The following is a 10,055-nucleotide window of genomic DNA, read 5'->3' as shown; positions in this document are numbered from 1 at the left end:
AGTCTGTTCAATGCTTCTTTGCCTCTGTATCTATTTTTTCCCCCATTTCTTTCCTTTGAAAAATCTTGCCTTTGTTGGACATTGAAATTGGGACTCAGGCAGAGGATCTTATCTCAAAGGGTGACACTGGAACCTGTTCCTTCTTATTATTTTTTTCTTTGTCTCCGAGCAACTCATCCCTATTTGTGTTCCAGTTTTCTGCTCAAGATATGCACATGCCAATCTTAGATCAAGTCCCTTAACAACAGTTGTATTCCAGGCTTTTTTCATGTTTTGCAGCTCTTCCCTATTTCCCATCTAATAACCCAACTTTGTCCAGATACCACTGAAACTCTTACCCAAACTTTCCATTTGAAAGCTGATTAGTTGACTGTGGCCTGGGTTACTAAGAACAGCCTCTTCGTGGCTTTGATACTAGTTCACATATGTAGGTGTTTGTTTTTTTATTGCCAGCATCGCTTTATTGAAGCTAGTAATAGGGATGGTTTATGTTCTTTGAAAACAAAACCACTTGCAAGTCTTTCCTAGTAAGAACTTATGTGATACTTATTTTCTAGAGGCATGAAGCATAGTAACTACCTTTCTTAAAGGTACTTGATAAAACTAGAAAAGCCCAGTCAAGATAGGGGTTTAAAACATTATCTGTTTCATGATTAGAGTTGTACATATATAGTCTGATTTTACTCAACTTTAAACTCTTCAAAGGAGAGAATGAATGGATTATCAGATGGTATCAAAAACAGTATTATGGCCGAAACTGGTTTGGCTCAGTGGATAGAGCGTCGGCCTGCGGATTGAAAGGTCCCGGGTTCGATTCCGGTCAAGGGCATGTACCTTGGTTGCGGGCACATCCCCAGTCGGAGGTGTGCAGGAGGCAGCTGATCGATGTTTCTCTCTCATCGATGTTTCTGGCTCTCTATCCCTCTCCCTTCCTCTCTGTAAAATATCAATAAAATATATTTAAAAAACAAAAACAGTATTATGTACATAATAAATGGCATCCTACTTGTCCTTGAAAGAAAGCAGGTTCTCCAGGTGCAGGTTGCTCCAAGTTAGGGCATGAGGACTTGCTGTTGGTATCTGAGATGTGCTCCATGTCTAGAGATAAGAATAAACCCATCGGCATTGCCTAGGCCAGAAGCTCAAATCAGAAGTTAGGCAGATAGACAGTGCCTCCATGATAAAAATATGAAGGGACCCATCCAAGGTACAAAATTCAGATAATTAACATCTGGGATTGATAGCCAAACCAGAGCAACAAGAATCAGTTTGAACTGTGGGTGCGGTGGGGTGTTATATAGGCACCTGGCTGGCTCAGATATCTATTATAAAATAGTTGTTTAATTGCTTCTAATAAATAAGGTAATGGAGTACTCTGTTTAGTTGTGTTATTATTGTGCAGTTGGCAGCACTTTTGCAATCATCAGTACGTTTATGTGCTTACCAACTTTCCCTCTTCCTAGAGAGATGGGAGGGACTAAGGGGATACATATAGAGGCACTAGGGTTAGAAAGAAAAGTTCTCCCTCCTAACTGTGGAGGAGAGGAAAGCATGTCATTCTGATGCTTTTCTGTAAAATAGATTGGCCAGGTCTCTTTCAATTCACAGTATTTGGCATGTACAGCAAAGCACTTCAGAGTAAGAGAATAATTGAGATTTATCGGAAAAGGAGAATGGAAGAGTGGATGACAGGAATATAATAATGTACGTTTCAAAAATATCTGAAGGGTAAGAAAGAGAAGGTGATGTACCAGGGACTGGAGAGAGGTTGGAGTTATGTTCAAGGCTGGTAAAATGCTTTGATTGCCTTCAACATTAGAAATGACTTAGCTCCTGAAATAACAAACTTGTTGGTACTTCTTGGGCTCTAGCTGTTTGCAGCCATCCTTTAATAGTTGCAGCTACATCAATTTCAGTACAGCCAAGAAAAGGAAAACTTAACTTTGCAGTTAGGATTGAAGCAAAACTATATCTAAAGTTACCAAAAAATGTTTAAGGAATATGAAAACAGGAATTTGCAGAACAGCTAGTATTGAGTGATCTCATTGTAATAAAAACTAGTATATGTGTAGAAAACAATCTGGAAAAGAACACAGTAAAATAACAACAGTCATTTCTGGGAGATATTTGTACTTCCTACTGTCTTCATTTTGTGGTAACATGACTTTGTATAACCATTGTGAAATCATATTAGTACTATTTGGAAATCAACTTGGCTAAATTTAGGATTTTTAATATTTAAAAGTATTGAAAAATCCCAAAATTTGAAAGAAATTTAAAATATCGAAGTTGAGCTATGGAACAGTTCATGCTCTTTCTTTTGAACGCATCAGCTGAAGTTTTTGTGACAATCAGTCACTTTGCTTTAAATTTAGGCCTTTAATTTTTTTATCAGCAACATTTTCATATTCTCTGGGGGTAATAGCTTGCATCAGAATGTAATGTAAATGTTGGGAAGTTGGCATGTGGTATTTAATCTATGCAAAGAATTTGGACACCATGCATATAACCAGTAATAAAGATTTATTGAAAGAGGATTAAAAAATCACTCTTTTTTGTGTTTTCTTATTTCATTTATTTCAAGGAAGAGGATTTATACACAGTTCCTAAAATTTATCATATTGAGGGATATAAAAATGTATGGAATGTACAGTTTCTAGATCTTGGGCTCTTATTCTGGAGTTTATACCATATATGCAATTTTTTGTATTTGTGAAATTTCTGGGTTGAAGTTCTTCTCATATCTATCTGGCTGTCAAGGAATATAAGACACAAAGCACATTTAAATCATTTACATGGAGAGATTTTGAGGTTCCTCCAAATATTTTTTATATTTGTTGTAATCTTGTTCTTTGATATAATCTAAAGTATAATAGAAAAAACAAGTGACTGCATATTAAGCATTTGTCTAAATTTACCCTGGCTTCCTGACACATGGAACAAAAGCCACCATGATTAGAAGGTCAAGCAGAAGCCAAGGGAGCTCTCTTTGCCCCTGAAATGCAAGCACAGGTCCTTCATCTAAAGCGGGCAGTTTGGCCTGGCCAGTGTGGCTCCATGGTTGAGCGTGGAGCTATGAACCAAGAAGTCATGGTTCGATTCCCGGTCAGGGCACCCCAGGTTGTGGGCTCGATCCTCAGTGGGGAGCATATAGGAGGCAGCTGATCAATGATTCTTTCTCATCATTGATGTTTCTATCTCTCCCTCTCTTTTCCTCTCTGAAATCAATAAAAATATATTTTTTTAAAAAAGAGTTTTAAAGTGGGCAGTGTGACCGTTATGTTATTGTATGTTGGTTATCTATTTATTTTGATGGTCCTTCTTGGAGAAGGCCAATTTTCTTCTTTGTCAGACTGCCTATGCTGGTGGGCTGCATGTGTGTGTGTGGGGGGGTGCACCTGGATATCTTTACATTCCTGAGCTAATTTCAGGGTGCTTGTATCAGTAGTTAGAAGGAAAGAATTATAAGTGGGATCACCTATGATTTTGATATACAATTTGTTATTCCATTAACTCTTATCTACTCATGAACTACTTCAAATTTATCTCAAACCTTTACCTGGCTGTTGAAATGACTATGGCATAATTTTATGGGATTCTGCTGGGCAGGATTTATTGTATTTGTGCATTTTATTGAATTGTGGCCTAATACAAACATCACTGAAGTCCTTAGTGTTTTGTAGGATGCCTGATGTGGGGTAATTTAATTAATTTCTCTATATGTGTGATATATAAACATGTATGAGACATATAATGGCAATTTGAATGATATCCTCTAGATGCCTCTGGATTTGGGTTTGCCCTCTCAGCCCATTGTGCTCCAGTAGCACAGCATAAAAATTAGTGACTGCTGCCAGGAAAGCCACCTAATATTTTGGATTTGGGTTGTATATCTTGGCTCTTCTTTTAATTAATATTTACTTCTTATTAACTTGTTGCCTCTTATCAATTTGAAATATTGATAAGATCTGTACTGCTTCTTATCAACTTAACCAAAAACCAGCAGTGGCCTGATGCCCATGAGATTCACTGATTTTTTCAATCTCCTTTTTCTCAATCAACCTTTTAGAATGCTGGAAAGGCCTGTTGTAGACTCCATTCTAGTATCAATTTGGAGACTACTGGATATAGAATACAGTTTTAGCCAAGATCCAGGTACCTGTGCTTCTCCTCTAGGATGCAGAATGAATGGATTTTGGCACCTAAGATTAGATGTGACAATGGTATAAGTGGTTAGTCTAAAATGTTTTTAGATTGTAGAACTCAAAGGGAAGAATGATTCTAATTGAGAAAATGGAAAATGCCATTTATAGCTTTTGCATAATTCTTTTGATTTTTCTATTTGTATTGTTTTGCCTTGTATTTTTTATTTGTAATATTTTGCATTGGTTGTGTTTAAGGTTAACTTTTAGTCCATATAGTTTTCTGAATATCAAAGAATCACAGCAGTTTTACATAAACCATGGATTTCACCTAGAAGACTTCAACTCAAGGAGGTCAGATACATTAGTTCTTTGGGTCCTATGCCTTTGTATTTGACCTTGACTTGGACATTGGGCTGTTTTCACCACTTATGTGTACTTGGGCTTACAGAAAGATGCTTGGAATTTTACATACAAGAAGATGTCAAAGTATGTATATAATGTATTTGTGTCCTATGCTGTGGAAGGCAGTAGTCTTAGGCTGAACTTTTAGCAGGCACATTTTCTCTGAGACCTTCCCACACTCTTCTGTTTTCTGTGTCACTGAATCCCTTTATGTAGCTACTTGGTTTGATATTTGTCACTTTACCTTAGTTGAACCAATCTCAGTATTTGTCCTATTAATTTTAGAGATTGAAACTAGACCACAAGACTAAGTGATAGCCTGCTAAGTCTCATTAATGTTCTTTCATTAGAGAAAACACTATTTAGAAGACCTACTATAGAGTTCTCCTGAGCTACCCTTGTTTCTGTGACTGTGAAGCATGACTGTTGCTTTGGTTTCTTTTTTAAATATGTTTATTTTGATTTTAGAAAGAGAGGAAGGGAGAGGTATAGAGATAAATACCAATGAGAGAGATACATGGATTGGCTGCATCCTACACACCCCCTACTGGGGATCGAGCCCACAACCTGGGCATCGAACCAGGGACCTCTTGGTTCATTTGTTTTTTGTTTGTTTGTTTGTTTGTTTTTTCCCAATTAGAATTTTTATTTTTATTTTTTTATTTTTTAGGTGTTTTTTTTTTAATTGTTTGAAGTATTACAAATAGTAGTACATATGTCTCCTTTTTTTTTCCCCATTGGCCTTCCCCCGGCTTCCCCTTCCCCCCAGTACATGCCTTTACCTGCCCCCCCCCCCCAAGTGTTTTTTATCCATTGGTTATGCTTATATGCATGCGTACAAGTCCTTCAGTTGATCTCTTACAGCTCCCCCCCACAACCTCCTCTGCCTTCCCGCTGAGAGTTTTTATCAAGAAAGGGTGTTGGATTTTATCAAATGCTTTTTCTGCATCAATTGATATGACTATGTGGTTTTTATCTCTCAATTTGTTTATGTGATGTATCACGTTTATTGATTTGCGAATATTGTACCATCCTTGCATCCCCGGGATAAATCCTACTTGGTCATGGTGTATGATCTCTCTGATGTACTGCTGGATTCGATTTGCTAGAATTTTGTTGAGGATTTTGGCATCTATATTCATGAGGGAAATTGGCCTGTAATTCTCTTTCATTGTGTTATTTTTATCTGGTTTTGGTATTAGGGTGATGCTGGCTTCATAGAAGGATCTTGGAAGTGTTCCTTCCTCTTGAATTTTCTGAAATAGTCTGAGGAGGATAGGTTTTAGTTCTTCCTTGAATGTTTGGTAAAACTCCCCTGTGAAGCTGTCTGGCCCCGGGCTTTTGTCTGCTGGGAGCTTTTTGATGACTGCTTCAATTTCTTCCATAGTATCGGCCTATTGAGATTTTTAGAATCTTCCTGAGTGAGTTTTGGAAGGTTATATTTTTCTAGGAATGTGTCCATTTCCTCCAGGTTGTCTAGTTTGTTAGAATAGAGTTGTTCATAGTATTTTTTAACAATCCTTTGTATTTCTGTGGGGTCTGTTTTTATTTCACCTCTTTCATTTCTGATTTTTGTTTATTTGGGTCTTCTCTCTTTGCTTCTTGGTGAGCCTGGCTAGAGGTTCATCAATCTTGTTTATCCTTTCGAAGAACCAGCTCCTGGTTTTGTTGATCTTTTGTATTGTTTTTTTTGGTCTCTATGTCGTTCATTTCTGTTCTGAACTTTATTATGTCCTTCCTTCTGCTCACTGTGGGCTTTTCTTGTTGCTCTCTTTCTAATTCTTTGAGTTGTTGAGTTTGATCATTTATTAGCATTTTTTCTTGTTTTTTGAGGTAGGCCTGTAGAGCTATAAACTTCCCTCTTAGGACTGCTTTCATTGTGTCCCATAGCAATTGCATTGTTGTGTTTTTATTGTCATTGGTCTCCAGGATGTTTTTAATTTCTTCTTTGATCTCGTTGCTCACCCAATCATTGTTTAATAGCATGCTATTCAGCTTCCAAGTGTTTGAATTTTTTGGAATGTTTTTATTATAGTTTATTTCTAATAGTATGCCATTGTGGTCTGAGAAAATGCTTGATATGATTTCAATCTTTTTAAATTTGCGGAGACTTTGCTTGTGACCCAGTATGTGGTCTATTTTTGAAAATGTCCCATGTGCAGTTGAGAAGAACGTATATTCCATGGCTTTGGGGTGAAATGCTCTGAAGATGTCAATTAGGTCCATTTGATCTAGTGCATCATTTAGAATTGCTGTTTCTTTGCTGATTTTTTGTCTAGAGGATTTATCCAGTGATGTCAGTGGTGTATTAAAGTCTCCTACTCTGATTGTATTGTTGTCAATCTCTCCCTTGATGTCTTCTAGGAGATTTTTATGTATTTGGGCGCTCCTGCATTGTGTGCATGTATGTTTACCAGAGTTATATCTTCTTGTTGAATTGCTCCCTGTAGTATTATGTAGTGGCCTTCCTTATCTCTTGTTATGGCCTTTACTTTGAGGTCTATTTTATCAGATATAAGTATTGCAACCCCAGCTTTTTTCTCATTTCCATTTGCTTGAAAAATGTTTTTCCATCCCTTCACTCTCAGTCTGTGTGAATCCTTTGCTCTGAGGTGGGTCTCTTGTAGACAGCAAATATATGGGTCATGTTTTCTTATCCATTCAGCTACCCTATGTCTTTTGATTGGTGCATTTAATCCATTTACGTTTAATGTTATTATTGACAAGTACATGTTTGTTGTCATATTTTTCCTCAGTGTTTATGTTTCTTTTTACCTTTCTCTTTCTTCTTTTTACAGCAGTCCCTTTAGAATTTCTTGCATTGCTGGCTTGGTAGTGATAAACTCTCTTAGCCCTTTTTTGTCTGTGAAGCTCCTGATTCCACCTTCAGTTTTGAATGATAGCCTTGCTGGGTATAGTATTCTTGGATTCAGACCCTTGCTTTGCATCACTTTGTATATTTCATTCCATTCCCTTCTGGCCTGGTGTGTTTCTGTTGAGAAATCAGTTGATATTCTAATAGGAGATCCTTTGTAGGTAACTTTCTGTCTCTCTCTGGCAGCCTTTAAGATTCTTACTTTGTCATTAGTGTTCACCATATTTAATTATGATGTGTCTTGGTGTCGGTCTTTTGGGGTTCAACTTGTTTGGGACTCTATGTACTTCTTGGACGTGCATAGTTTTTTTCTTGCCAATATCAGGGAAGTTTTCTGTCATTATTTCTTCAAACAGGTTTTCTATTCCTTGCTTCTCTTCCTCTCCTTCTGGTATCCCTATTATTCTAATATTGTTTCGTTTTGTGTTGTCCCACAGCTCCCTTAGGCTCTCCTCTTCTTTTTAAGTCTTCTTTCCAGTTGCTGCTGTGTTTGTGTGTTTTTTCCTACCTTGTCTTCTAATTCGCTGATGTGGTCCTCAGCCTCTTCTAGTCTACTGTTTAAGCCTTCTAATGTGTTCTTTATTGCAGCTATGTCGTTCTTCATCTCCTCTTGGTTTCTTTTCATGTTGGTGACATTCTCATTCAGCTCCTTATAGTTCTCATTGAGTTGTGTGTATTTGTCATTGAGTTGTGTGTATTTGTCATCCATCCGTTTAAACATCCTTATAACTATTACTCTGAATTCTTTCTCTGTTAAGCTGCTAGCTTCAATTTCATTTAACTCCCTTTCTGGTGATTCCTCTTTTTCTTTCCTTTGGGAGTTGCTTTTGTGTCTCCCCATGTTTTCCTGTAATCTTTTAATTGTAGATCCAATTGCTTTGCTACCCAGGTTCTTTTGGTGATGGTGCTACTGGTGTAATCTCTCAGTTCTCCTGGGCTTGGTAATCTAGTGTAGCTCCCTACTTGAGTTATTTGGGTTCTCTTGATTTAGGCCTGCAAGCTTGAGAGGCACAACTGCCGTGTCTAGAAGTCAGCAGCCGTGGAGGGGAGTATCCCAATTTTTGCTGTCTTGCACCCTTAATTGAAATCACGCATGCCCAGTGGGGACTCACAGTGGCACCAAGGAACTGTCTGTAGGAGTGATGTGGCTCAGCGGGCCTGCCCTCTGGACAGGTGTGACTGTGATGCCCAGAGTTCTGTAGTTATGGGGTGGGTAGACTCAGCTTTCGCTGCTGCACCTGTGGTGGATAGGCGCTTACTCCCAGTGGCGGCTCACAGGAGCACCCGCTGTAAGTTCGCCAGCGAGGCACACTGAAGCACTCTGAAGGGCCCTGGCGGTGTAGCTGTATAATTGAGGTTCCTAGCTTCTAAAGATTTCTCTTTAGGGCAGATCCTTTAGCCTCAGGGAGTATTCAGATTCCATGGTGTCATTCAGGGTGAGATCTGGGTGTGGCTATATTGGTTGCCTGGAGACTGGATGGAGGGGCTATCTCTCAGGAGAAAATGGCAACCGGGGCTTAGATATGACTCAGCACCAGACTCGCTTCCACCTCTCCTGAACTGTCTGCTGCCTACACTCCCCAGATTCCACAAGCCCACCCCTTCTTCTGCACCTCTGCCACAGGTAAGTGTCTTTATCCTAAAGGTCCTACGAACTAGGTTCAGTGTAGAAAGGTGCAGGCCCCAGCGCGAGGAGGGACCGTGTCTCTGCAAGTTCCTCTCTTGCCGGGACTGCGTGGTCCGGCAGCTCTTCAGGGCTGCCTTTGAGCTCAGATCCCACATCCAGACTCCAAGGTCTACAATCCCCTACCTCCCGCAGTCCCGTGGACCCCCCCCCCCTTTTTTTTTTCTTCTTCCTAGTCAGACGCTTTACCTGTCCTCAGGGACGCGGCTTGGCGCCATGTAGTTTCTCCCCGACCTTCTGGGCACAGAGGTCCAGCAGATTCTACTGCCTAGATCTTTGATTTTACCTTTATCGGGTGGATCTCTGCCCTTCCCAGCTGCAAACTGTCACACCAGCTGCGCCTCCTTCACCAATTCGGGCTGGATTCCACTCATTTCAGCTGCTCCCTCTATTTGCTCAGGGACAAGGCTCAGGGCACGTCCGTCTATTCCGCTGCCATTTTGTCTCCCTTCTCTTGGTTCATTTGTCCACACTCAGTCTCTGAGCCACACTGTCTGGGTGGTTTCTTATATTTTATAAAATAATTATGTTTTCCCAAAGATTTTTTGTTGTTGTAAAGCTCCCACCTGTAGACTTATTATTCACAGTGGTTATAAGGATGATGAAGTTTGTGGTTCTGCCAAGTGCATCATCCAATGTTCCAGGGCAGAGCTCTGAGGTATTTAAACTGATGCATTAAGGACAAAGATTTAGAGGCAAGGTATGGAGTCTCTGGGGCAAGGTGTGAGGTCTCCAGGCCAGGGTTAAGTTATCTCCTTTGTTAAGGTAAAATGGTAGTAGGTAATCTAATACCTGACTATAAGAAATGGTCCTTTTGGCCAATTTATGAAGGTCACAAATATGCATTTGGGGACTCTGGGGGTGGTAGGGACATCTGCTGCCCCTGCTCTGCTCATGGAATGGCCAACACACAATGGCACTGCAGAAGATCAGTCCAGAACTCTGAGAA

This window comes from Plecotus auritus (genome assembly GCF_963455305.1).
Source record: "Plecotus auritus genome assembly, chromosome: X".
Lineage (NCBI taxonomy): Eukaryota > Metazoa > Chordata > Mammalia > Chiroptera > Vespertilionidae > Plecotus > Plecotus auritus.
This window is presented reverse-complemented; position numbering follows the sequence as displayed.